Raw genomic sequence first — 26168 nt, forward strand, 5'->3', positions numbered from 1 at the left:
ACGGTGACGCACTTTGAGTGACAGTCAGGTCAGAGAGTCCCCACCAATCAGCAGAGAGCGCGCTGGGGCATCGGGGCGGGGCTTCCGCCAGCCAGGAGGCGCGTGGAGTTCAGTGTCCAGCCCAGCAGGTACTGGGAGTGAGTGTGGACTCTGTCCAGCCCAGCAGGTACTGGGAGTGAGTGTGGACTCTGTCCAGCCCAGCAGGTACTGGGAGTGAGTGTGGACTCTGTCCAGCCCAGCAGGTACTGGGAGTGAGTGTGGACTCTGTCCAGCCCAGCGGGTACTGGGAGTGAGTGTGGACTCTGTCCAGCCCAGCAGGTACTGGGAGTGAGTGTGGACTCTGTCCAGCCCAGCAGGTACTGGGAGTGAGTGTGGACTCTGTCCAGCCCAGCAGGTACTGGGAGTGAGTGTGGACTCTGTCCAGCCCAGCAGGTACTGGGAGTGAGTGTGGACTCTGTCCAGCCCAGCAGGTACTGGGAGTGAGTGTGGACTCTGTCCAGCCCAGCGGGTACTGGGAGTGAGTGTGGACTCTGTCCAGCCCAGCGGGTACTGGGAATGAGTGTGGACCATGTCCAGCCCAGCAGGTACTGTGAGTGAGTGTGGACTCTGTCCGGCCCAATGTCCGACAGCGGGTACTGGGAATGAGTGTGGACCATGTCCAGCCCAGCAGGTACTGGGAGTGAGTGTGGACTCTGTCCAGCCCAGCAGGTACTGGGAGTGAGTGTGGACTCTGTCCAGCCCAGCAGGTACTGGGAGTGAGTGTGGACTCTGTCCAGCCCAGCAGGTACTGGGAGTGAGTGTGGACTCTGTCCAGCCCAGCAGGTACTGGGAGTGAGTGTGGACTCTGTCCAGCCCAGCAGGTACTGGGAGTGAGTGTGGACTCTGTCCAGCCCAGCAGGTACTGGGAGTGAGTGTGGACTCTGTCCAGCCCAGCAGGTACTGGGAGTGAGTGTGGACTCTGTCCAGCCCAGCAGGTACTGGGAGTGAGTGTGGACTCTGTCCGACCCAGCAGGTACTGGGAGTGAGTGTAGACTCTGTCCAGCCCAGTGTGCAGCAGGAGTTGGGAGTGAGTGTGGACTCTGTCCGGCCCAGTGTGCAGCGGGTACTGGGAGTGAGTGTGGACTCTGTCCGGCCCAGTGTGCAGCGGGTACTGGGAGTGAGTGTGGACTCTGTCCGACCCACTGTGCAGCAGGAGTTGGGAGTGAGTGTGGACTCTGCCCAGCCCAGTGTGCAGCGGGTACTGGGTGTGAGTGTGGACTCTGTCCAGCCCAGCAGGTACTGGGAGTGAGTGTGGACTCTGTCCAGCCCAGCAGGTACTGGGAGTGAGTGTGGACTCTGTCCAGGCCAACAGATACTGGGAGTGAGTGTGGACTCTGTCCAGCCCAGCAGGTACTGGGAGTGAGTGTGACTCTGTCCAGCCCAACATGTACTGGGAGTGAGTGTGGGCTCTGTCCAGCCCAGCAGGTACTGGGAGTGAGTGTGGACTCTGTCCAGCCCAGCAGGTACTGGGGGTGAGTGTAGACTCTGTCCACCCCAGCAGGTACTGGGAGTGAGTGTGGACTCTGTCCAGCCCAGCAGGTACTGGGAGTGAGTGTGGGCTCTGTCCAGCCCAGCAGGTACTGGGAGTGAGTGTGGACTCTGTCCAGCCCAGCAGGTACTGGGAGTGAGTGTGGGCTCTGTCCAGCCCAGCAGGTACTGGGAGTGAGTGTGGACTCTGTCCAGCCCAGCAGATACTGGGTGAGTGTGGACTCTGCCCAGCCCAGCAGGTACTGGGAGTGAGTGTGGACTCTGTCCAGCCCAGCAGGTACTGGGAGTGAGTGTGGACTCTGCCCAGCCCAGCAGGTACTGGGAGTGAGTGTTGACTCTGTCCAGCCCAGCAGGTACTGGGAGTGAGTGTGGACTCTGTCCGGCCCAATGTCCGACAGCGGGTACAGAGAGTGAGTGTGGACTCTGTCCGGCCCAGTGTGCAGCAGGTACTGGGAGTGAGTGTGGACTCTGTCCGGCCCAGTGTGCAGCAGGAGTTGGGAGTGAGTGTGGACTCTGTCCGGCCCAGTGTGCAGCAGGAGTTGGGAGTGAGTGTGGACTCTGTCCGGCCCAGTGTGCAGCAGGAGTTGGGAGTGAGTGTGGGCTCTGCCCAGCCCAGAGTGTAGCAGGAGTTGGGAATGAGTGTGGACTCTGTCCGGCCCAGTGTGCAGCAGGTACTGGGAGTGAGTGTGGACTCTGTCCAGCCCAGTGTGCAGCGGGTACTGTGAGTGAGTGTGGACTCTGTCCGGCCCAATGTCCGACAGCGGGTACAGAGAGTGAGTGTGGACTCTGTCCGGCCCAGTGTGCAGCAGGTACTGGGAGTGAGTGTGGACTCTGTCCGGCCCAGTGTACAGCAGGAGTTGGGAGTGAGTGTGGACTCTGTCCGGCCCAGTGTGCAGCAGGTACTGGGAGTGAGTGTGGACCATGTCCAGCCCAGCAGGTACTGGGAGTGAGTGTGGACTCTGTCCAACCCAGCATGTACTGGGAGTGAGTGTGGACTCTGTCACGCCCAGTGTACAGCAGGAGTTGGGAGTGAGTGTGGACTCTGTCACGCCCAGTGTACAGCAGGAGTTGGGAGTGAGTGTGGACTCTCTCCGGCCCAGTGTGCAGCAGGAGTTGGGAGTGAGTGTGGACTCTGTCCGGCCCAGTGTGCAGCAGGAGTTGGGAGTGAGTGTGGACTCTGTCCGACCCAGTGTACATCAGGAGTTGGGAGTGAGTGTGGACTCTGTCACGCCCAGTGTACAGCAGGAGTTGGGAGTGAGTGTGGACTCTCTCCGGCCCAGTGTGCAGCAGGAGTTGGGAGTGAGTGTGGACTCTGTCCGGCCCAGTGTGCAGCAGGAGTTGGGAGTGAGTGTGGACTCTGTCCAGCCCAGAGTGTAGCAGGAGTTGGGAGTGAGTGTGGACTCTGTCCGGCCCAGTGTACAGCAGGAGTTGGGAGTGAGTGTGGACTCTCTCCGGCCCAGTGTGCAGCAGGAGTTGGGAGTGAGTGTGGACTCTGTCCGGCCCAGTGTACAGCAGGAGTTGGGAGTGAGTGTGGACTCTGTCCGGCCCAGTGTACAGCAGGAGTTGGGAGTGAGTGTGGACTCTGTCAGGCCCAGTGTACAGCAGGAGTTGGGAGTGAGTGTGGACTCTGTCCAGCCCAGCAGGTACTGGGAGTGAGTGTGGGCTCTGTCCAGCCCAGCAGGTACTGGGAGTGAGTGTGGACTCTGTCCAGCCCAGTGTGCAGCAGGTACTGGGAGTGAGTGTGGACTCTGTCCGGCCCAGTGTGCAGAGGAGTTGGGAGTGAGTGTGGGCTCTGTCCAGCCCAGTAGGTACTGGGAGTGAGTGTGGACTCTGCCCAGCCCAGCAGGTACTGGGAGTGAGTGTGGACTCTGTCCAGCCCAGCAGGTACTGGGAGTGAGTGTGGACTCTGTCCAGCCCAGCAGGTACTGGGAGTGAGTGTGGACTCTGTCCAGCCCAGCAGGTACTGGGAGTGAGTGTGAACTCTGTCCGGCCCAATGTCCGACAGCGGGTACAGAGAGTGAGTGTGGACTCTGTCCGGCCCAGTGTGCAGCGGGTACTGTGAGTGAGTGTGGACTCTGTCCGGCCCAATGTCCGACAGCGGGTACAGGGAGTGAGTGTGGACTCTGTCCGGCCCAGTGTGCAGCAGGTACTGGGAGTGAGTGTGGACTCTGTCCGGCCCAGTGTGCAGCAGGAGTTGGGAGTGAGTGTGGGCTCTGTCCAGCCCAGCAGGTACTGGGAGTGAGTGTGGACTCTGCCCAGCCCAGCAGGTACTGGGAGTGAGTGTGGACTCTGTCCAGCCCAGTGTGCAGCGGGTACTGTGAGTGAGTGTGGACTCTGTCCGGCCCAATGTCCGACAGCGGGTACAGGGAGTGAGTGTGGACTCTGTCCGGCCCAGTGTGCAGCAGGTACTGGGAGTGAGTGTGGACTCTGTCCGGCCCAGTGTACAGCAGGAGTTGGGAGTGAGTGTGGACTCTGTCCGGCCCAGTGTGCAGCAGGAGTTGGGAGTGAGTGTGGACTCTGTCCGGCCCAGTGTGCAGCAGGAGTTGGGAGTGAGTGTGGACTCTGTCCGACCCACTGTGCAGCAGGAGTTGGGAGTGAGTGTGGACTCTGTCCAGCCCAGCAGGTACTGGGAGTGAGTGTGGACTCTGCCCAGCCCAGCAGGTACTGGGAGTGAGTGTGGACTCTGTCCAGCCCAGCAGGTACTGGGAGTGAGTGTGGACTCTGTCCGGCCCAATGTCCGACAGCGGGTACAGAGAGTGAGTGTGGACTCTGTCCGGCCCAGTGTGCAGCAGGAGTTGGGAGTGAGTGTGGACTCTGTCCAGCCCTGTGTGCAGCAGGTACTGGGAGTGAGTGTGGGCTCTGTCCAGCCCTGTGTGCAGCGGGTACTGTGAGTGAGTGTGGACTCTGTCCGGCCCAATGTCCGACAGCGGGTACAGGGAGTGAGTGTGGACTCTGTCCGGCCCAGTGTACAGCAGGAGTTGGGAGTGAGTGTGGACTCTCTCCGGCCCAGTGTGCAGCAGGAGTTGGGAGTGAGTGTGGACTCTGTCCGGCCCAGTGTACAGCAGGAGTTGGGAGTGAGTGTGGACTCTGTCCGGCCCAGTGTACAGCAGGAGTTGGGAGTGAGTGTGGACTCTGTCAGGCCCAGTATACAGCAGGAGTTGGGAGTGAGTGTGGACTCTGTCCAGCCCAGCAGGTACTGGGAGTGAGTGTGGGCTCTGTCCAGCCCAGCAGGTACTGGGAGTGAGTGTGGACTCTGTCCAGCCCAGTGTGCAGCAGGTACTGGGAGTGAGTGTGGACTCTGTCCGGCCCAGTGTGCAGAGGAGTTGGGAGTGAGTGTGGGCTCTGTCCAGCCCAGTAGGTACTGGGAGTGAGTGTGGACTCTGCCCAGCCCAGCAGGTACTGGGAGTGAGTGTGGACTCTGTCCAGCCCAGCAGGTACTGGGAGTGAGTGTGAACTCTGTCCGGCCCAATGTCCGACAGCGGGTACAGAGAGTGAGTGTGGACTCTGTCCGGCCCAGTGTGCAGCGGGTACTGTGAGTGAGTGTGGACTCTGTCCGGCCCAATGTCCGACAGCGGGTACAGGGAGTGAGTGTGGACTCTGTCCGGCCCAGTGTGCAGCAGGTACTGGGAGTGAGTGTGGACTCTGTCCGGCCCAGTGTGCAGCAGGAGTTGGGAGTGAGTGTGGGCTCTGTCCAGCCCAGCAGGTACTGGGAGTGAGTGTGGACTCTGCCCAGCCCAGCAGGTACTGGGAGTGAGTGTGGACTCTGTCCAGCCCAGTGTGCAGCGGGTACTGTGAGTGAGTGTGGACTCTGTCCGGCCCAATGTCCGACAGCGGGTACAGGGAGTGAGTGTGGACTCTGTCCGGCCCAGTGTGCAGCAGGTACTGGGAGTGAGTGTGGACTCTGTCCGGCCCAGTGTACAGCAGGAGTTGGGAGTGAGTGTGGACTCTGTCCGGCCCAGTGTGCAGCAGGAGTTGGGAGTGAGTGTGGACTCTGTCCGACCCAGTGTACAGCAGGAGTTGGGAGTGAGTGTGGACTCTGTCCGGCCCAGTGTGCAGCAGGAGTTGGGAGTGAGTGTGGACTCTGTCCGACCCACTGTGCAGCAGGAGTTGGGAGTGAGTGTGGACTCTGTCCAGCCCAGCAGGTACTGGGAGTGAGTGTGGACTCTGCCCAGCCCAGCAGGTACTGGGAGTGAGTGTGGACTCTGTCCAGCCCAGCAGGTACTGGGAGTGAGTGTGGACTCTGTCCGGCCCAATGTCCGACAGCGGGTACAGAGAGTGAGTGTGGACTCTGTCCGGCCCAGTGTGCAGCAGGAGTTGGGAGTGAGTGTGGACTCTGTCCAGCCCTGTGTGCAGCAGGTACTGGGAGTGAGTGTGGGCTCTGTCCAGCCCTGTGTGCAGCGGGTACTGTGAGTGAGTGTGGACTCTGTCCGGCCCAATGTCCGACAGCGGGTACAGGGAGTGAGTGTGGACTCTGTCCGGCCCAGTGTGCAGCAGGTACTGGGAGTGAGTGTGGACTCTGTCCGGCCCAGCAGGTACTGGGAGTGAGTGTGGACTCTGTCCGGCCCAGTGTGCAGCAGGAGTTGGGAGTGAGTGTGGACTCTGTCCGGCCCAGTGTGCAGCAGGAGTTGGGAGTGAGTGTGGACTCTGTCAGGCCCAGTGTACAGCAGGTACTGGGAGTGAGTGTGGACTCTGTCCGGCCCAGCAGGTACTGGGAGTGAGTGTGGACTCTGTCCGGCCCAGTGTGCAGCAGGAGTTGGGAGTGAGTGTGGACTCTGTCCGGCCCAGTGTGCAGCAGGTACTGGGAGTGAGTGTGGACTCTGTCCGGCCCAGCAGGTACTGGGAGTGAGTGTGGACTCTGTCCGGCCCAGTGTGCAGCAGGAGTTGGGAGTGAGTGTGGACTCTGTCCGGCCCAGTGTGCAGCAGGAGTTGGGAGTGAGTGTGGAATCTCTCCGGCCCAGTGTGCAGCAGGAGTTGGGAGTGAGTGTGGACTCTGTCCAGTCCAGTGTGTAGCAGGAGTTGGGAGTGAGTGTGGACTCTGTCCAGCCCAGCAGGTACTGGGAGTGAGTGTGGACTCTGTCCAGCCCAGTGTGCAGCAGGTACTGGGAGTGAGTGTGGACTCTGTCCGGCCCAGTGTACAGCAGGAGTTGGGAGTGAGTGTGGACCATGTCCAGCCCAGCAGGTACTGGGAGTGAGTGTGGACTCTGTCCGGCCCAGTGTGCAGCAGGTACTGGGAATGAGTGTGGACCATGTCCAGCCCAGCAGGTACTGGGAGTGAGTGTGGACTCTGTCCAGCCCAGTGTGCAGCAGGTACAGGGAGTGAGTGTGGACTCTGTCCAGCCCAACAGATACTGGGAGTGAGTGTGGACTCTGTCCAGCCCAGCAGGTACTGGGAGTGAGTGTGGGCTCTGTCCAGCCCAGCAGGTACTGGGAGTGAGTGTGGACTCTGTCCGGCCCAGCAGGTACTGGGAGTGAGTGTGGACTCTGTCCGGCCCAATGTCCGACAGCGGGTACAGAGAGTGAGTGTGGACTCTGTCCGGCCCAGTGTGCAGCAGGTACTGGGAGTGAGTGTGGACTCTGTCCGGCCCAGTGTGCAGCAGGAGTTGGGAGTGAGTGTGGACTCTGTCCGGCCCAGTGTGCAGCAGGAGTTGGGAGTGAGTGTGGACTCTGTCCAGCCCAGCAGGTACTGGGGGTGAGTGTGGACTCTGTCCAGCCCAGCAGGTACTGGGGGTGAGTGTGGACTCTGTCCAGCCCAGTAGGTACTGGGAGTGAGTGTGGACTCTGTCCAGCCCAGCAGGTACTGGGAGTGAGTGTGGACTCTGTCCGGCCCAGCAGGTACTGGGAGTGAGTGTGGACTCTGTCCGGCCCAATGTCCGACAGTGGGTACAGAGAGTGAGTGTGGGCTCTGCCCGGCCCAGTGTGCAGCAGGTACTGGGAGTGAGTGTGGACTCTGCCCAGCCCAGTGTACAGCAGGAGTTGAGAGTGAGTGTGGACTCTGTCCGGCCCAGTGTGCAGCAGGAGTTGGGAGTGAGTGTGGACTCTGTCCGGCCCAGTGTGCAGCAGGAGTTGGGAGTGAGTGTGGGCTCTGCCCAGCCCAGAGTGTAGCAGGAGTTGGGAATGAGTGTGGACTCTGTCCGGCCCAGTGTGCAGCAGGTACTGGGAGTGAGTGTGGACTCTGTCCAGCCCAGTGTGCAGCGGGTACTGTGAGTGAGTGTGGACTCTGTCCGGCCCAATGTCCGACAGCGGGTACAGGGAGTGAGTGTGGACTCTGTCCAGCCCAGCAGGCACTGGGAGTGAGTGTGGACTCTGTCCAGCCCAGCAGGTACTGGGAGTGAGTGTGGACTCTGTCCAGCCCAGCAGGTACTGGGAGTGAGTGTGGGCTCTGTCCAGCCCAGCAGGTACTGGGAGTGTGTGTGGACTCTGTCCAGCCCAGTGTGCAGCGGGTACTGTGAGTGAGTGTGGACTCTGTCCGGCCCAATGTCCGACAGCGGGTACAGGGAGTGAGTGTGGACTCTGTCCGGCCCAGTGTGGAGCCGGTACTGGGAGTGAGTGTGGACTCTGTCCGGCCCAGTGTACAGCAGGAGTTGGGAGTGAGTGTGGACTCTGTCCGGCCCAGTGGGCAGCAGGAGTTGGGAGTGAGTGTGGACTCTGTCCGTCCCAGTGTGCAGCAGGTACTGGGAGTGAGTGTGGACTCTGTCCAGCCCTGTGTGCAGCAGGTACTGGGAGTGAGTGTGGACTCTGTCCGGCCCAATGTCCGACAGCGGGTACAGGGAGTGAGTGTGGACTCTGTCCGGCCCAGTGTGGAGCCGGTACTGGGAGTGAGTGTGGACTCTGTCCGGCCCAGTGTACAGCAGGAGTTGGGAGTGAGGGTTGCATCTGTCCGGCCCAGTGTGCAGCAGGAGTTGGGAGTCAGTGTGGGCTCTGCCCAGCCCAGTGGGCAGCAGGAGTTGGGAGTGAGTGTGGACTCTGTCCGTCCCAGTGTGCAGCAGGTACTGGGAGTGAGTGTGGACTCTGTCCAGCCCTGTGTGCAGCGGATACTGTGAGCGTGTGGACTCTGTCGGGCCCAATGTCCGACAGCAGGTACAGGGAGTGAGTGTGGACTCTGTCCGGCCCAGTGTGCAGCGGGTACTGGGAGTGTGTGTGGGCTCTGTCCAGCCCAGTGTGCAGCGGGTACTGGGAGTAAGTGTGGGCTCTGTCCGGCCCAATGTGCACGGGAACTGGGAGTGAGTGTGGACTCTGTCCAGCCCAGTGTGCAGCAGGTACTGGGAGTGAGTGTGGACTCTGTCCAGCCCAGCAGGTACTGGGAGTGAGTGTGGACTCTGTCCAGCCCATTGTGCAGCAGGTACTGGGAGTGAGTGTGGACTCTGTCCAGCCCAGCAGGTACTGGGAGTGAGTGTGGACTCTGTCCAGCCCAGCAGGTACTGGGAGTGAGTGTGGACTCTGTCCAGCCCAGTGTGCAGCAGGTACTGGGAGTGAGTGTGGACTCTGTCCGGCCCAATGTCCGACAGCGGGTACAGGGAGTGAGTGTGGACTCTGTCCGGCCCAGTGTGCAGCAGGTACTGGGAGTGAGTGTGGACTCTGTCCAGCCCAGCAGGTACTGGGAGTGAGTGTGGACTCTGTCCGGCCCAATGTCCGACAGCGGGTACAGAGAGTGAGTGTGGACTCTGTCCGGCCCAGTGTGCAGCAGGAGTTGGGAGTGAGTGTGGACTCTGTCCAGCCCTGTGTGCAGCAGGTACTGGGAGTGAGTGTGGGCTCTGTCCAGCCCTGTGTGCAGCGGGTACTGTGAGTGAGTGTGGACTCTGTCCGGCCCAATGTCCGACAGCGGGTACAGGGAGTGAGTGTGGACTCTGTCCGGCCCAGTGTACAGCAGGAGTTGGGAGTGAGTGTGGACTCTCTCCGGCCCAGTGTGCAGCAGGAGTTGGGAGTGAGTGTGGACTCTGTCCGGCCCAGTGTACAGCAGGAGTTGGGAGTGAGTGTGGACTCTGTCCGGCCCAGTGTACAGCAGGAGTTGGGAGTGAGTGTGGACTCTGTCAGGCCCAGTATACAGCAGGAGTTGGGAGTGAGTGTGGACTCTGTCCAGCCCAGCAGGTACTGGGAGTGAGTGTGGGCTCTGTCCAGCCCAGCAGGTACTGGGAGTGAGTGTGGACTCTGTCCAGCCCAGTGTGCAGCAGGTACTGGGAGTGAGTGTGGACTCTGTCCGGCCCAGTGTGCAGAGGAGTTGGGAGTGAGTGTGGGCTCTGTCCAGCCCAGTAGGTACTGGGAGTGAGTGTGGACTCTGCCCAGCCCAGCAGGTACTGGGAGTGAGTGTGGACTCTGTCCAGCCCAGCAGGTACTGGGAGTGAGTGTGAACTCTGTCCGGCCCAATGTCCGACAGCGGGTACAGAGAGTGAGTGTGGACTCTGTCCGGCCCAGTGTGCAGCGGGTACTGTGAGTGAGTGTGGACTCTGTCCGGCCCAATGTCCGACAGCGGGTACAGGGAGTGAGTGTGGACTCTGTCCGGCCCAGTGTGCAGCAGGTACTGGGAGTGAGTGTGGACTCTGTCCGGCCCAGTGTGCAGCAGGAGTTGGGAGTGAGTGTGGGCTCTGTCCAGCCCAGCAGGTACTGGGAGTGAGTGTGGACTCTGCCCAGCCCAGCAGGTACTGGGAGTGAGTGTGGACTCTGTCCAGCCCAGTGTGCAGCGGGTACTGTGAGTGAGTGTGGACTCTGTCCGGCCCAATGTCCGACAGCGGGTACAGGGAGTGAGTGTGGACTCTGTCCGGCCCAGTGTGCAGCAGGTACTGGGAGTGAGTGTGGACTCTGTCCGGCCCAGTGTACAGCAGGAGTTGGGAGTGAGTGTGGACTCTGTCCGGCCCAGTGTGCAGCAGGAGTTGGGAGTGAGTGTGGACTCTGTCCGACCCAGTGTACAGCAGGAGTTGGGAGTGAGTGTGGACTCTGTCCGGCCCAGTGTGCAGCAGGAGTTGGGAGTGAGTGTGGACTCTGTCCGACCCACTGTGCAGCAGGAGTTGGGAGTGAGTGTGGACTCTGTCCAGCCCAGCAGGTACTGGGAGTGAGTGTGGACTCTGCCCAGCCCAGCAGGTACTGGGAGTGAGTGTGGACTCTGTCCAGCCCAGCAGGTACTGGGAGTGAGTGTGGACTCTGTCCGGCCCAATGTCCGACAGCGGGTACAGAGAGTGAGTGTGGACTCTGTCCGGCCCAGTGTGCAGCAGGAGTTGGGAGTGAGTGTGGACTCTGTCCAGCCCTGTGTGCAGCAGGTACTGGGAGTGAGTGTGGGCTCTGTCCAGCCCTGTGTGCAGCGGGTACTGTGAGTGAGTGTGGACTCTGTCCGGCCCAATGTCCGACAGCGGGTACAGGGAGTGAGTGTGGACTCTGTCCGGCCCAGTGTGCAGCAGGTACTGGGAGTGAGTGTGGACTCTGTCCGGCCCAGCAGGTACTGGGAGTGAGTGTGGACTCTGTCCGGCCCAGTGTGCAGCAGGAGTTGGGAGTGAGTGTGGACTCTGTCCGGCCCAGTGTGCAGCAGGAGTTGGGAGTGAGTGTGGACTCTGTCAGGCCCAGTGTACAGCAGGTACTGGGAGTGAGTGTGGACTCTGTCCGGCCCAGCAGGTACTGGGAGTGAGTGTGGACTCTGTCCGGCCCAGTGTGCAGCAGGAGTTGGGAGTGAGTGTGGACTCTGTCCGGCCCAGTGTGCAGCAGGTACTGGGAGTGAGTGTGGACTCTGTCCGGCCCAGCAGGTACTGGGAGTGAGTGTGGACTCTGTCCGGCCCAGTGTGCAGCAGGAGTTGGGAGTGAGTGTGGACTCTGTCCGGCCCAGTGTGCAGCAGGAGTTGGGAGTGAGTGTGGAATCTCTCCGGCCCAGTGTGCAGCAGGAGTTGGGAGTGAGTGTGGACTCTGTCCAGTCCAGTGTGTAGCAGGAGTTGGGAGTGAGTGTGGACTCTGTCCAGCCCAGCAGGTACTGGGAGTGAGTGTGGACTCTGTCCAGCCCAGTGTGCAGCAGGTACTGGGAGTGAGTGTGGACTCTGTCCGGCCCAGTGTACAGCAGGAGTTGGGAGTGAGTGTGGACCATGTCCAGCCCAGCAGGTACTGGGAGTGAGTGTGGACTCTGTCCGGCCCAGTGTGCAGCAGGTACTGGGAATGAGTGTGGACCATGTCCAGCCCAGCAGGTACTGGGAGTGAGTGTGGACTCTGTCCAGCCCAGTGTGCAGCAGGTACAGGGAGTGAGTGTGGACTCTGTCCAGCCCAACAGATACTGGGAGTGAGTGTGGACTCTGTCCAGCCCAGCAGGTACTGGGAGTGAGTGTGGGCTCTGTCCAGCCCAGCAGGTACTGGGAGTGAGTGTGGACTCTGTCCGGCCCAGCAGGTACTGGGAGTGAGTGTGGACTCTGTCCGGCCCAATGTCCGACAGCGGGTACAGAGAGTGAGTGTGGACTCTGTCCGGCCCAGTGTGCAGCAGGTACTGGGAGTGAGTGTGGACCTTGTCCGGCCCAGTGTGCAGCAGGAGTTGGGAGTGAGTGTGGACTCTGTCCGGCCCAGTGTGCAGCAGGAGTTGGGAGTGAGTGTGGACTCTGTCCAGCCCAGCAGGTACTGGGGGTGAGTGTGGACTCTGTCCAGCCCAGCAGGTACTGGGGGTGAGTGTGGACTCTGTCCAGCCCAGTAGGTACTGGGAGTGAGTGTGGACTCTGTCCAGCCCAGCAGGTACTGGGAGTGAGTGTGGACTCTGTCCGGCCCAGCAGGTACTGGGAGTGAGTGTGGACTCTGTCCGGCCCAATGTCCGACAGTGGGTACAGAGAGTGAGTGTGGGCTCTGCCCGGCCCAGTGTGCAGCAGGTACTGGGAGTGAGTGTGGACTCTGCCCAGCCCAGTGTACAGCAGGAGTTGAGAGTGAGTGTGGACTCTGTCCGGCCCAGTGTGCAGCAGGAGTTGGGAGTGAGTGTGGACTCTGTCCGGCCCAGTGTGCAGCAGGAGTTGGGAGTGAGTGTGGGCTCTGCCCAGCCCAGAGTGTAGCAGGAGTTGGGAATGAGTGTGGACTCTGTCCGGCCCAGTGTGCAGCAGGTACTGGGAGTGAGTGTGGACTCTGTCCAGCCCAGTGTGCAGCGGGTACTGTGAGTGAGTGTGGACTCTGTCCGGCCCAATGTCCGACAGCGGGTACAGGGAGTGAGTGTGGACTCTGTCCAGCCCAGCAGGCACTGGGAGTGAGTGTGGACTCTGTCCAGCCCAGCAGGTACTGGGAGTGAGTGTGGACTCTGTCCAGCCCAGCAGGTACTGGGAGTGAGTGTGGGCTCTGTCCAGCCCAGCAGGTACTGGGAGTGTGTGTGGACTCTGTCCAGCCCAGTGTGCAGCGGGTACTGTGAGTGAGTGTGGACTCTGTCCGGCCCAATGTCCGACAGCGGGTACAGGGAGTGAGTGTGGACTCTGTCCGGCCCAGTGTGGAGCCGGTACTGGGAGTGAGTGTGGACTCTGTCCGGCCCAGTGTACAGCAGGAGTTGGGAGTGAGTGTGGACTCTGTCCGGCCCAGTGGGCAGCAGGAGTTGGGAGTGAGTGTGGACTCTGTCCGTCCCAGTGTGCAGCAGGTACTGGGAGTGAGTGTGGACTCTGTCCAGCCCTGTGTGCAGCAGGTACTGGGAGTGAGTGTGGACTCTGTCCGGCCCAATGTCCGACAGCGGGTACAGGGAGTGAGTGTGGACTCTGTCCGGCCCAGTGTGGAGCCGGTACTGGGAGTGAGTGTGGACTCTGTCCGGCCCAGTGTACAGCAGGAGTTGGGAGTGAGGGTTGCATCTGTCCGGCCCAGTGTGCAGCAGGAGTTGGGAGTCAGTGTGGGCTCTGCCCAGCCCAGTGGGCAGCAGGAGTTGGGAGTGAGTGTGGACTCTGTCCGTCCCAGTGTGCAGCAGGTACTGGGAGTGAGTGTGGACTCTGTCCAGCCCTGTGTGCAGCGGATACTGTGAGCGTGTGGACTCTGTCGGGCCCAATGTCCGACAGCAGGTACAGGGAGTGAGTGTGGACTCTGTCCGGCCCAGTGTGCAGCGGGTACTGGGAGTGTGTGTGGGCTCTGTCCAGCCCAGTGTGCAGCGGGTACTGGGAGTAAGTGTGGGCTCTGTCCGGCCCAATGTGCACGGGAACTGGGAGTGAGTGTGGACTCTGTCCAGCCCAGTGTGCAGCAGGTACTGGGAGTGAGTGTGGACTCTGTCCAGCCCAGCAGGTACTGGGAGTGAGTGTGGACTCTGTCCAGCCCATTGTGCAGCAGGTACTGGGAGTGAGTGTGGACTCTGTCCAGCCCAGCAGGTACTGGGAGTGAGTGTGGACTCTGTCCAGCCCAGCAGGTACTGGGAGTGAGTGTGGACTCTGTCCAGCCCAGTGTGCAGCAGGTACTGGGAGTGAGTGTGGACTCTGTCCGGCCCAATGTCCGACAGCGGGTACAGGGAGTGAGTGTGGACTCTGTCCGGCCCAGTGTGCAGCAGGTACTGGGAGTGAGTGTGGACTCTGTCCGGCCCAATGTCCGACAGCGGGTACAGGGAGTGAGTGTGGACTCTGTCCGGCCCAGTGTACAGCAGGAGTTGGGAGTGAGTGTGGACTCTCTCCGGCCCAGTGTGCAGCAGGAGTTGGGAGTGAGTGTGGACTCTGTCCAGTCCAGCAGGTACTGGGAGTGAGTGTGGACTCTGTCCAGCCCAGTGTGCAGCAGGTACTGGGAGTGAGTGTGGACTCTGTCCGGCCCAGTGTACAGCAGGAGTTGGGAGTGAGTGTGGACCATGTCCAGCCCAGCAGGTACTGGGAGTGAGTGTGGACTCTGTCCGGCCCAGTGTGCAGCAGGTACTGGGAATGAGTGTGGACCATGTCCAGCCCAGCAGGTACTGGGAGTGAGTGTGGACTCTGTCCAGCCCAGTGTGCAGCAGGTACAGGGAGTGAGTGTGGACTCTGTCCAGCCCAGCAGGTACTGGGAGTGAGTGTGGACTCTGTCCAGCCCAACAGATACTGGGAGTGAGTGTGGACTCTGTCCAGCCCAGCAGGTACTGGGAGTGAGTGTGGGCTCTGTCCAGCCCAGCAGGTACTGGGAGTGAGTGTGGACTCTGTCCGGCCCAGCAGGTACTGGGAGTGAGTGTGGACTCTGTCCGGCCCAATGTCCGACAGCGGGTACAGAGAGTGAGTGTGTGCTCTGCCCGGCCCAGTGTGCAGCAGGTACTGGGAGTGAGTGTGGACTCTGTCCGGCCCAGTGTGCAGCAGGTACTGGGAGTGAGTGTGGGCTCTGCCCGGCCCAGTGTGCAGCAGGTACTGGGGGTGAGTCTGGACTCTGTCCAGCCCAGCAGGTACTGGGGGTGAGTGTGGACTCTGTCCAGCCCAGCAGGTACTGGGGGTGAGTGTGGACTCTGTCCAGCCCAGCAGGTACTGGGAGTGAGTGTGGACTCTGTCCAGCCCAGCAGGTACTGGGAGTGAGTGTGGACTCTGTCCGGCCCAGCAGGTACTGGGAGTGAGTGTGGACTCTGTCCGGCCCAATGTCCGACAGCGGGTACAGAGAGTGAGTGTGGGCTCTGCCCGGCCCAGTGTGCAGCAGGTACTGGGAGTGAGTGTGGACTCTGTCCAGCCCAGTGTACAGCAGGAGTTGAGAGTGAGTGTGGACTCTGTCCGGCCCAGTGTGCAGCAGGAGTTGGGAGTGAGTGTGGACTCTGTCCGGCCCAGTGTGCAGCAGGTACTGGGAGTGAGTGTGGACTCTGTCCGGCCCAGTGTGCAGCGGGTACTGTGAGTGAGTGTGGACTCTGTCCGGCCCAATGTCCGACAGCGGGTACAGGGAGTGAGTGTGGACTCTGTCCAGCCCAGCAGGTACTGGGAGTGAGTGTGGACTCTGTCCAGCCCAGCAGGTACTGGGAGTGAGTGTGGACTCTGTCCAGCCCAGCAGGTACTGGGAGTGAGTGTGGGCTCTGTCCAGCCCAGCAGGTACAGGGAGTGAGTGTGGACTCTGTCCAGCCCTGTGTGCAGCAGGTACTGGGAGTGAGTGTGGACTCTGTCCGGCCCAATGTCCGACAGCGGGTACAGGGAGTGAGTGTGGACTCTGTCCGGCCCAGTGTGGAGCCGGTACTGGGAGTGAGTGTGGACTCTGTCCGGCCCAGTGTACAGCAGGAGTTGGGAATGAGTGTGGACTCTGTCCGGCCCAGTGTGCAGCAGGTACTGGGAGTGAGTGTGGACTCTGTCCAGCCCAGTGTGCAGCGGGTACTGTGAGTGAGTGTGGACTCTGTCCGGCCCAATGTCCGACAGCGGGTACAGGGAGTGAGTGTGGACTCTGTCCAGCCCAGCAGGCACTGGGAGTGAGTGTGGACTCTGTCCAGCCCAGCAGGTACTGGGAGTGAGTGTGGACTCTGTCCAGCCCAGCAGGTACTGGGAGTGAGTGTGGGCTCTGTCCAGCCCAGCAGGTACTGGGAGTGTGTGTGGACTCTGTCCAGCCCAGTGTGCAGCGGGTACTGTGAGTGAGTGTGGACTCTGTCCGGCCCAATGTCCGACAGCGGGTACAGGGAGTGAGTGTGGACTCTGTCCGGCCCAGTGTGGAGCCGGTACTGGGAGTGAGTGTGGACTCTGTCCGGCCCAGTGTACAGCAGGAGTTGGGAGTGAGTGTGGACTCTGTCCGGCCCAGTGGGCAGCAGGAGTTGGGAGTGAGTGTGGACTCTGTCCGTCCCAGTGTGCAGCAGGTACTGGGAGTGAGTGTGGACTCTGTCCAGCCCTGTGTGCAGCAGGTACTGGGAGTGAGTGTGGACTCTGTCCGGCCCAATGTCCGACAGCGGGTACAGGGAGTGAGTGTGGACTCTGTCCGGCCCAGTGTGGAGCCGGTACTGGGAGTGAGTGTGGACTCTGTCCGGCCCAGTGTACAGCAGGAGTTGGGAGTGAGGGTTGCATCTGTCCGGCCCAGTGTGCAGCAGGAGTTGGGAGTCAGTGTGGGCTCTGCCCAGCCCAGTGGGCAGCAGGAGTTGGGAGTGAGTGTGGACTCTGTCCGTCCCAGTGTGCAGCAGGTACTGGGAGTGAGTGTGGACTCTGTCCAGCCCTGTGTGCAGCGGATACTGTGAGCGTGTGGACTCTGTCGGGCCCAATGTCCGACAGCAGGTACAGGGAGTGAGTGTGGACTCTGTCCGGCCCAGTGTGCAGCGGGTACTGGGAGTGTGTGTGGGCTCTGTCCAGCCCAGTGTGCAGCGGGTACTGGGAGTAAGTGTGGGCTCTGTCCGGCCCAATGTGCACGGGAACTGGGAGTGAGTGTGGACTCTGTCCAGCCCAGTGTGCAGCAGGTACTGGGAGTGAGTGTGGACTCTGTCCAGCCCAGCAGGTACTGGGAGTGAGTGTGGACTCTGTCCAGCCCATTGTGCAGCAGGTACTGGGAGTGAGTGTGGACTCTGTCCAGCCCAGCAGGTACTGGGAGTGAGTGTGGACTCTGTCCAGCCCAGCAGGTACTGGGAGTGAGTGTGGACTCTGTCCAGCCCAGTGTGCAGCAGGTACTGGGAGTGAGTGTGGACTCTGTCCGGCCCAATGTCCGACAGCGGGTACAGGGAGTGAGTGTGGACTCTGTCCGGCCCAGTGTGCAGCAGGTACTGGGAGTGAGTGTGGACTCTGTCCGGCCCAATGTCCGACAGCGGGTACAGGGAGTGAGTGTGGACTCTGTCCGGCCCAGTGTACAGCAGGAGTTGGGAGTGAGTGTGGACTCTCTCCGGCCCAGTGTGCAGCAGGAGTTGGGAGTGAGTGTGGACTCTGTCCAGTCCAGCAGGTACTGGGAGTGAGTGTGGACTCTGTCCAGCCCAGTGTGCAGCAGGTACTGGGAGTGAGTGTGGACTCTGTCCGGCCCAGTGTACAGCAGGAGTTGGGAGTGAGTGTGGACCATGTCCAGCCCAGCAGGTACTGGGAGTGAGTGTGGACTCTGTCCGGCCCAGTGTGCAGCAGGTACTGGGAATGAGTGTGGACCATGTCCAGCCCAGCAGGTACTGGGAGTGAGTGTGGACTCTGTCCAGCCCAGTGTGCAGCAGGTACAGGGAGTGAGTGTGGACTCTGTCCAGCCCAGCAGGTACTGGGAGTGAGTGTGGACTCTGTCCAGCCCAACAGATACTGGGAGTGAGTGTGGACTCTGTCCAGCCCAGCAGGTACTGGGAGTGAGTGTGGGCTCTGTCCAGCCCAGCAGGTACTGGGAGTGAGTGTGGACTCTGTCCGGCCCAGCAGGTACTGGGAGTGAGTGTGGACTCTGTCCGGCCCAATGTCCGACAGCGGGTACAGAGAGTGAGTGTGTGCTCTGCCCGGCCCAGTGTGCAGCAGGTACTGGGAGTGAGTGTGGACTCTGTCCGGCCCAGTGTGCAGCAGGTACTGGGAGTGAGTGTGGGCTCTGCCCGGCCCAGTGTGCAGCAGGTACTGGGGGTGAGTCTGGACTCTGTCCAGCCCAGCAGGTACTGGGGGTGAGTGTGGACTCTGTCCAGCCCAGCAGGTACTGGGGGTGAGTGTGGACTCTGTCCAGCCCAGCAGGTACTGGGAGTGAGTGTGGACTCTGTCCAGCCCAGCAGGTACTGGGAGTGAGTGTGGACTCTGTCCGGCCCAGCAGGTACTGGGAGTGAGTGTGGACTCTGTCCGGCCCAATGTCCGACAGCGGGTACAGAGAGTGAGTGTGGGCTCTGCCCGGCCCAGTGTGCAGCAGGTACTGGGAGTGAGTGTGGACTCTGTCCAGCCCAGTGTACAGCAGGAGTTGAGAGTGAGTGTGGACTCTGTCCGGCCCAGTGTGCAGCAGGAGTTGGGAGTGAGTGTGGACTCTGTCCGGCCCAGTGTGCAGCAGGTACTGGGAGTGAGTGTGGACTCTGTCCGGCCCAGTGTGCAGCGGGTACTGTGAGTGAGTGTGGACTCTGTCCGGCCCAATGTCCGACAGCGGGTACAGGGAGTGAGTGTGGACTCTGTCCAGCCCAGCAGGTACTGGGAGTGAGTGTGGACTCTGTCCAGCCCAGCAGGTACTGGGAGTGAGTGTGGACTCTGTCCAGCCCAGCAGGTACTGGGAGTGAGTGTGGGCTCTGTCCAGCCCAGCAGGTACAGGGAGTGAGTGTGGACTCTGTCCAGCCCTGTGTGCAGCAGGTACTGGGAGTGAGTGTGGACTCTGTCCGGCCCAATGTCCGACAGCGGGTACAGGGAGTGAGTGTGGACTCTGTCCGGCCCAGTGTGGAGCCGGTACTGGGAGTGAGTGTGGACTCTGTCCGGCCCAGTGTACAGCAGGAGTTGGGAATGAGTGTGGACTCTGTCCGGCCCAGTGTGCAGCAGGTACTGGGAGTGAGTGTGGACTCTGTCCAGCCCAGTGTGCAGCGGGTACTGTGAGTGAGTGTGGACTCTGTCCAGCCCAGCAGGTACTGGGAGTGAGTGTGGACTCTGTCCAGCCCAGCAGGTACTGGGAGTGAGTGTGGGCTCTGTCCAGCCCAGCAGGTACTGGGAGTGAGTGTGGACTCTGTCCAGCCCTGTGTGCAGCAGGTACTGGGAGTGAGTGTGGACTCTGTCCGGCCCAATGTCCGACAGCGGGTACAGGGAGTGAGTGTGGACTCTGTCCGGCCCAGTGTGGAGCCGGTACTGGGAGTGAGTGTGGACTCTGTCCGGCCCAGTGTACAGCAGGAGTTGGGAGTGAGTGTGGACTCTGTCCGGCCCAGTGTGCAGCAGGAGTTGGGAGTGAGTGTGGGCTCTGCCCAGCCCAGTGGGCAGCAGGAGTTGGGAGTGAGTGTGGACTCTGTCCGTCCCAGTGTGCAGCAGGTACTGGGAGTGAGTGTGGACTCTGTCCAGCCCTGTGTGCAGCGGATACTGTGAGCGTGTGGACTCTGTCGGGCCCAATGTCCGACAGCAGGTACAGGGAGTGAGTGTGGACTCTGTCCGGCCCAGTGTGCAGCGGGTACTGGGAGTGTGTGTGGGCTCTGTCCAGCCCAGTGTGCAGCGGGTACTGGGAGTAAGTGTGGGCTCTGTCCGGCCCAATGTGCACGGGAACTGGGAGTGAGTGTGGACTCTGTCCAGCCCAGTGTGCAGCAGGTACTGGGAGTGAGTGTGGACTCTGTCCAGCCCAGCAGGTACTGGGAGTGAGTGTGGACTCTGTCCAGCCCAGTGTGCAGCAGGTACTGGGAGTGAGTGTGGACTCTGTCCAGCCCAGCAGGTACTGGGAGTGAGTGTGGACTCTGTCCAGCCCAGCAGGTACTGGGAGTGAGTGTGGACTCTGTCCAGCCCAGTGTGCAGCAGGTACTGGGAGTGAGTGTGGACTCTGTCCGGCCCAATGTCCGACAGCGGGTACAGGGAGTGAGTGTGGACTCTGTCCGGCCCAGTGTGCAGCAGGTACTGGGAGTGAGTGTGGACTCTGTCCGGCCCAATGTCCGACAGCGGGTACAGGGAGTGAGTGTGGACTCTGTCCGGCCCAGTGTGCAGCAGGAGTTGGGAGTGAGTGTGGACTCTGTCAGGCCCAGTGTACAGCAGGAGTTGGGAGTGAGTGTGGACTCTCTCCGGCCCAGTGTGCAGCAGGAGTTGGGAGTGAGTGTGGACTCTGTCCAGTCCAGCAGGTACTGGGAGTGAGTGTGGACTCTGTCCAGCCCAGTGTGCAGCAGGTACTGGGAGTGAATGTGGACTCTGTCCGGCCCAGTGTGTAGCAGGAGTTGGGAGTGAGTGTGGACTCTGTGCAGCCCAGCAGGTACTGGGAGTGAGTGTGGACTCTGTCCAGCCCAGTGTGCAGCAGGTACTGGGAGTGAGTGTGGACTCTGTCCGGCCCAGTGTACAGCAGGAGTTGGGAGTGAGTGTGGACCATGTCCAGCCCAGCAGGTACTGGGAGTGAGTGTGGACTCTGTCCGGCCCAGTGTGCAGCAGGTACTGGGAATGAGTGTGGACCATGTCCAGCCCAGCAGGTACTGGGAGTGAGTGTGGACTCTGTCCAGCCCAGTGTGCAGCAGGTACAGGGAGTGAGTGTGGACTCTGTCCAGCCCAGCAGGTACTGGGAGTGAGTGTGGACTCTGTCCAGCCCAACAGATACTGGGAGTGAGTGTGGACTCTGTCCAGCCCAACAGATACTGGGAGTGAGTGTGGACTCTGTCCAGCCCAGCAGGTACTGGGAGTGAGTGTGGACTCTGTCCGGCCCAGCAGGTACTGGGAGTGAGTGTGGACTCTGTCCGGCCCAATGTCCGACAGCGGGTACAGAGAGTGAGTGTGGGCTCTGCCCGGCCCAGTGTGCAGCAGGTACTGGGGGTGAGTGTGGACTCTGTCCAGCCCAGCAGGTACTGGGGGTGAGTGTGGACTCTGTCCAGCCCAGCAGGTACTGGGGGTGAGTGTGGACTCTGTCCAGCCCAGCAGGTACTGGGAGTGAGTGTGGACTCTGTCCGGCCCAGCAGGTACTGGGAGTGAGTGTGGACTCTGTCCGGCCCAATGTCCGACAGCGGGTACAGAGAGTGAGTGTGGGCTCTGCCCGGCCCAGTGTGCAGCAGGTACTGGGAGTGAGTGTGGACTCTGTCCGGCCCAGTGTGCAGCAGGTACTGGGAGTGAGTGTGGACTCTGTCCAGCCCAGTGTACAGCAGGAGTTGAGAGTGAGTGTGGACTCTGTCCGGCCCAGTGTGCAGCAGGAGTTGGGAGTGAGTGTGGACTCTGTCCGGCCCAGTGTGCAGCAGGAGTTGGGAGTGAGTGTGGGCTCTGCCCAGCCCAGAGTGTAGCAGGAGTTGGGAATGAGTGTGGACTCTGTCCGGCCCAGTGTGCAGCAGGTACTGGGAGTGAGTGTGGACTCTGTCCAGCCCAGTGTGCAGCGGGTACTGTGAGTGAGTGTGGACTCTGTCCGGCCCAATGTCCGACAGCGGGTACAGGGAGTGAGTGTGGACTCTGTCCAGCCCAGCAGGTACTGGGAGTGAGTGTGGACTCTGTCCAGCCCAGCAGGTACTGGGAGTGAGTGTGGACTCTGTCCAGCCCAGCAGGTACTGGGAGTGAGTGTGGGCTCTGTCCAGCCCAGCAGGTACTGGGAGTGTGTGTGGACTCTGTCCAGCCCAGTGTGCAGCGGGTACTGTGAGTGAGTGTGGACTCTGTCCGGCCCAATGTCCGACAGCGGGTACAGGGAGTGAGTGTGGACTCTGTCCGGCCCAGTGTGGAGCCGGTACTGGGAGTGAGTGTGGACTCTGTCCGGCCCAGTGTACAGCAGGAGTTGGGAGTGAGTGTGGACTCTGTCCGGCCCAGTGGGCAGCAGGAGTTGGGAGTGAGTGTGGACTCTGTCCGTCCCAGTGTGCAGCAGGTACTGGGAGTGAGTGTGGACTCTGTCCAGCCCTGTGTGCAGCAGGTACTGGGAGTGAGAGTGGACTATGTCCGGCCAAATGTCCGACAGCGGGTTCAGGGAGTGAGTGTGGACTCTGTCCGGCCCAGTGTGGAGCCGGTACTGGGAGTGAGTGTGGACTCTGTCCGGCCCAGTGTACAGCAGGAGTTGGGAGTGAGTGTGGACTCTGTCCGGCCCAGTGTGCAGCAGGAGTTGGGAGTGAGTGTGGGCTCTGCCCAGCCCAGTGGGCAGCAGGAGTTGGGAGTGAGTGTGGACTCTGTCCGTCCCAGTGTGCAGCAGGTACTGGGAGTGAGTGTGGACTCTGTCCAGCCCTGTGTGCAGCGGATACTGTGAGCGTGTGGACTCTGTCGGGCCCAATGTCCGACAGCAGGTACAGGGAGTGAGTGTGGACTCTGTCCGGCCCAGTGTGCAGCGGGTACTGGGAGTGTGTGTGGGCTCTGTCCAGCCCAGTGTGCAGCGGGTACTGGGAGTAAGTGTGGGCTCTGTCCGGCCCAATGTGCACGGGAACTGGGAGTGAGTGTGGACTCTGTCCAGCCCAGTGTGCAGCAGGTACTGGGAGTGAGTGTGGACTCTGTCCAGCCCAGCAGGTACTGGGAGTGAGTGTGGACTCTGTCCAGCCCAGCAGGTACTGGGAGTGAGTGTGGACTCTGTCCAGCCCAGTGTGCAGCAGGTACTGGGAGTGAGTGTGGACTCTGTCCGGCCCAATGTCCGACAGCGGGTACAGGGAGTGAGTGTGGACTCTGTCCGGCCCAGTGTGCAGCAGGTACTGGGAGTGAGTGTGGACTCTGTCCGGCCCAATGTCCGACAGCGGGTACAGGGAGTGAGTGTGGACTCTGTCCGGCCCAGTGTGCAGCTGGAGTTGGGAGTGAGTGTGGACTCTGTCCGGCCCAGTGTGCAGCAGGAGTTGGGAGTGAGTGTGGACTCTGTCCGGCCCAGTGTGCAGCAGGAGTTGGGAGTGAGTGTGGACTCTGTCCGGCCCAGTGTGCAGCAGGAGTTGGGAGTGAGTGTGGACTCTGTCCGACCCACTGTGCAGCAGGTACTGGGAGTGAGTGTGGACTCTGTCCAGCCCAGTGTGCAGCAGGAGTTGGGAGTGAGTGTGGACTCTGTCCGGCCCAGTGTGCAGCAGGAGTTGAGAGTGAGTGTGGACTCTGTCCGGCCCAGTGTGCAGCAGGAGTTGGGAGTGAGTGTGGACTCTGTCCGGCCCAGTGTGCAGCAGGAGTTGGGAGTGAGTGTGGACTCTGTCCGACCCACTGTGCAGCAGGTACTGGGAGTGAGTGTGGACTCTATCCGGCCCAGTGTGCAGCAGGAGTTGGGAGTGAGTGTGGACTCTGTCCGGCCCAGTGTGCAGCAGGAGTTGAGAGTGAGTGTGGACTCTGTCCGGCCCAGTGTGCAGCAGGAGTTGGGAGTGAGTGTGGGCTCTGCCCAGCCCTGTGTGCAGCAGGATTTGGGAGCGAGTGTGGACTCTGTCCGGCCCAGTGTGCAGCAGGTACTGGGAGTGCGTGTGGACTCTGTACAGCCCAGTGAGCAGCGGGTTCTGGGAGTGAGTGTGGACTCTGTCCAGCCCAGTGTGCAGCGGGTACTGTGAGTGAGTGTGGACTCTGTCCGGCCCAATGTCCGACAGCAGGTACAGGGAGTGAGTGTGGACTCTGTCCAGCCCAGTGTGCAGCGGGTACTGTGAGTGAGTGTGGACTCTGTCCGGCCCAATGTCCGACAGCAGGTACAGGGAGTGAGTGTGGGCTCTGCCCAGCCCAGTGTGCAGCAGGAGTTGGGAGTGAGTGTGGGCTCTGTCCGGCCCAGTGTGCAGCAGGTACTGGGAGTGAGTGTGGGCTCTGTCCGGCCCAGTGTGCAGCGGGTACTTGGAGTGAGTGTGGGCTCTGCCCAGCCCAGTGTGCAGCAGGAGTTGGGAGTGAGTGTGGACTCTGCCCAGCCCAGTGTGCAGCAGGAGTTGGGAGTGAGTGTGGACTCTGCCCAGCCCAGTGTGCAGCAGGAGTTGGGAGTGAGTGTGGGCTCTGTCCAGCCCAGTGTGCAGCAGGTACTGGGAGTGAGTGTGGACTCTGTCCAGCCCAGTGTGCAGCGGGTACTGGGAGTGAGTGTGGACTCTGTCCAGCCCAGTGTGCAGCGGGTACTGGGAGTGAGTGTGGACTCTGTCCGGCCCAGCAGTACTGGGAGTGAGTGTGGACTCTGTCCAGCCCAGCAGGTACTGGGTGTGATTGTGGACTCTGTCCAGCCCAGCAGGTACTGGGAGTGAGTGTGGACTCTGTCCAGCCCAGCAGGTACTGGGAGTGAGTGTGAACTCTGTCCAGCCCAGCATGTACTGGGAGTGAGTGTGGACTCTGTCCAGCCCAGCAGGTACTGGGAGTGAGTGTGGACTCTGGCCAGCCCAGCAGGTACTGGGAGTGTGTGTGGACCATGCCCAGCCCAGCAGATACTGGGAGTGAGTGTGGACTCTGTCCAGCCCAGCAGGTACTGGGAGAGAGTGTGGACTCTGTCCAGCCCAGCAGGTACTGGGAGTGAGTGTGGACTCTGTCCAGCCCAGCAGGTACTGGGAGTGAGTGTGGACTCTGTCCAGCCCAGCAGGTACTGGGAGAGAGTGTGGACTCTGTCCAGCCCAGCAGGTACTGGGAGTGAGTGTGGACTCTCTCCAGCCGAGCAGATACTGGGAGAGAGTGTTTACTTTGTCCAGCCCAGCAGGTACTGCGAGTGAGTGTGGACTCTGTCCGGCCCAGTGTACAGCAGCAGGTACTGGGAGTGAGTCCATACTCCGTCCAGCTCAGTGTCTGGAAGGTGCTGAGAATGAATGGGGAGCCTGCCCTGCTGTACTAAGATATCCCAGTCATCTTTTGACCAGGCACGCTGGTGTGTTGTCTCTGGAGGACTTTACAGACTTCTTCCATTGAACGTAAAGTACCGGTATTTAAAGCAGTTGATTTGTGCGATAAGTGGTGCTTGGGTTGGCTGCATCAGAAAGCTATTGCGACATCTCTAATATTTATATATCAATTCAAGGTATTTGTCCTGGTCAACTTTTGAAATATTTAACTGGTTGCACAAATCGAGGAAATGCTGTACATCCAGTGGTTGGCAATCCACGGCACATCAGGGTTCTGAGTGTGTCCCGTGAGACATTTTGTTGCCCATTGCCCACGCAGTGGTTCTGCTGGTTTCTGCCCATGTAGTTTTTTTTCCTACCAGGATGCCTGAAGTGATATATACCTAAAACAAGTACACTTGAAGCGAAGTGTGTGCTGATTGTACACATTGACTGTGAGAGTCATGTGCTCCCTCTGCGTCCAATCAAAACACAGCTCCAGTTCATTCAGTATGCCCTACAAATTCTAGGTACACAAATGCAGTTAGCAAAATTACCCTATCCCGGGAGACCGTCTTGGTTATGACACAACTGGGTGTGGGAGGTTGCCCTTTTTATGTTACTTTTGCCGATAATTTAATTTGCCCAGAATGCTTTGTGTTGAAGTGGTGTGATAAAGAAGGAGAATCAAGTGCAAAATCAAAAAGTACAGAGGAAGAAGAAGTAACCAAAAAGAGGAAAATCGGTGACGAGAACAAAACGGTAAAAGAGAGTTGGGAGCTGGATTATTTTGTTATTGAATAGAAAGGGAGGCAGTTTTGCTTAATTTGCAAAAAGGTGATATCAGTTCCAAAAAAATACAACGTTAAGAAACATTCCTCTTGTGTCGTAAAAGTTCCAATATGTTCTGCCCAACATGCTTGACAGCTTTCAAATCTGAAGGGAGCTATGGAAACACATCGCAGATACTTAGATGAGCATTAAATCAGAGTGACGCAGCGACTTTGGATAGCTTTCGTGTTGGTTTTTGAGGTTTATGACAGTTCTATTAATATTTGAACAATTAAGCATTTTCTGTGACTAATTATGAAATATTCAGTGCATATGAAATGTATTTAATGTAATTTATGGGGTCATGGTTTGTGCACCTGCCCAATTTCAATTTTGCAGCCCACCGAAATGAAGGGAAGGGGGGACATCTGCGGCCCACTCACTAGCCGAGATTTCACTTCACAGTCATACATACAAGTTAATGAAATATATGCTCGCTTTGATCCCTAAAAACGCTGCAAGACCTTTTTTATAGGCTTTCCTTTATTTTATGATGATACCAATAAAAGTGCAAATTTTTGGCACCCAAGATCACCATTCAATTTATAATTGTGTGAATTAACTAAAAATAATTTACTCTCTTGTTGCTGGGAAGTTATTTCAGTCCTGAAACAGTTGAACCGGTTTCACAATCTCGTAATGCATTCTTCAAGTTGCAGACTTCTCTTTTCTTGCTACTCTTTGAGAAGGTTTAAATGCAGGAAGTGCTTTATTCATTATAAATTTAGTATTCAAATTCCACTGCACAAGTGCTTTC

The 26168-nt window shown here is 59.9% G+C and overlaps 1 protein-coding gene across 7 annotated transcripts in view; it reads left to right on the forward strand.

The window, feature by feature from the left end:
• Positions 1–62: 62 nt before the first annotated feature.
• The window catches only part of pms1 (PMS1 homolog 1, mismatch repair system component), a 189704-nt gene continuing 163598 nt past the window's right edge, over positions 63–26168 (forward strand). For 3 of the 7 annotated variants that reach the window (XM_072478217.1, XM_072478174.1, XM_072478218.1), the window contains exon 1: positions 15740–15799. The gene's annotated coding sequence lies outside the window, so the exon portion shown is untranslated. Of the gene's footprint in view, positions 167–15739; positions 15800–20335; positions 20372–24863; positions 25343–26168 lie in introns of those variants that run through there. The other 4 variants (XM_072478183.1, XM_072478199.1, XM_072478209.1 and 1 more) reach the window with 4 other exon arrangements.

The sequence above is a fragment of the Scyliorhinus torazame genome, chromosome 2, assembly GCF_047496885.1.
Source record: "Scyliorhinus torazame isolate Kashiwa2021f chromosome 2, sScyTor2.1, whole genome shotgun sequence".
In the NCBI taxonomy this organism is placed as follows: Eukaryota; Metazoa; Chordata; class Chondrichthyes; order Carcharhiniformes; family Scyliorhinidae; genus Scyliorhinus; species Scyliorhinus torazame.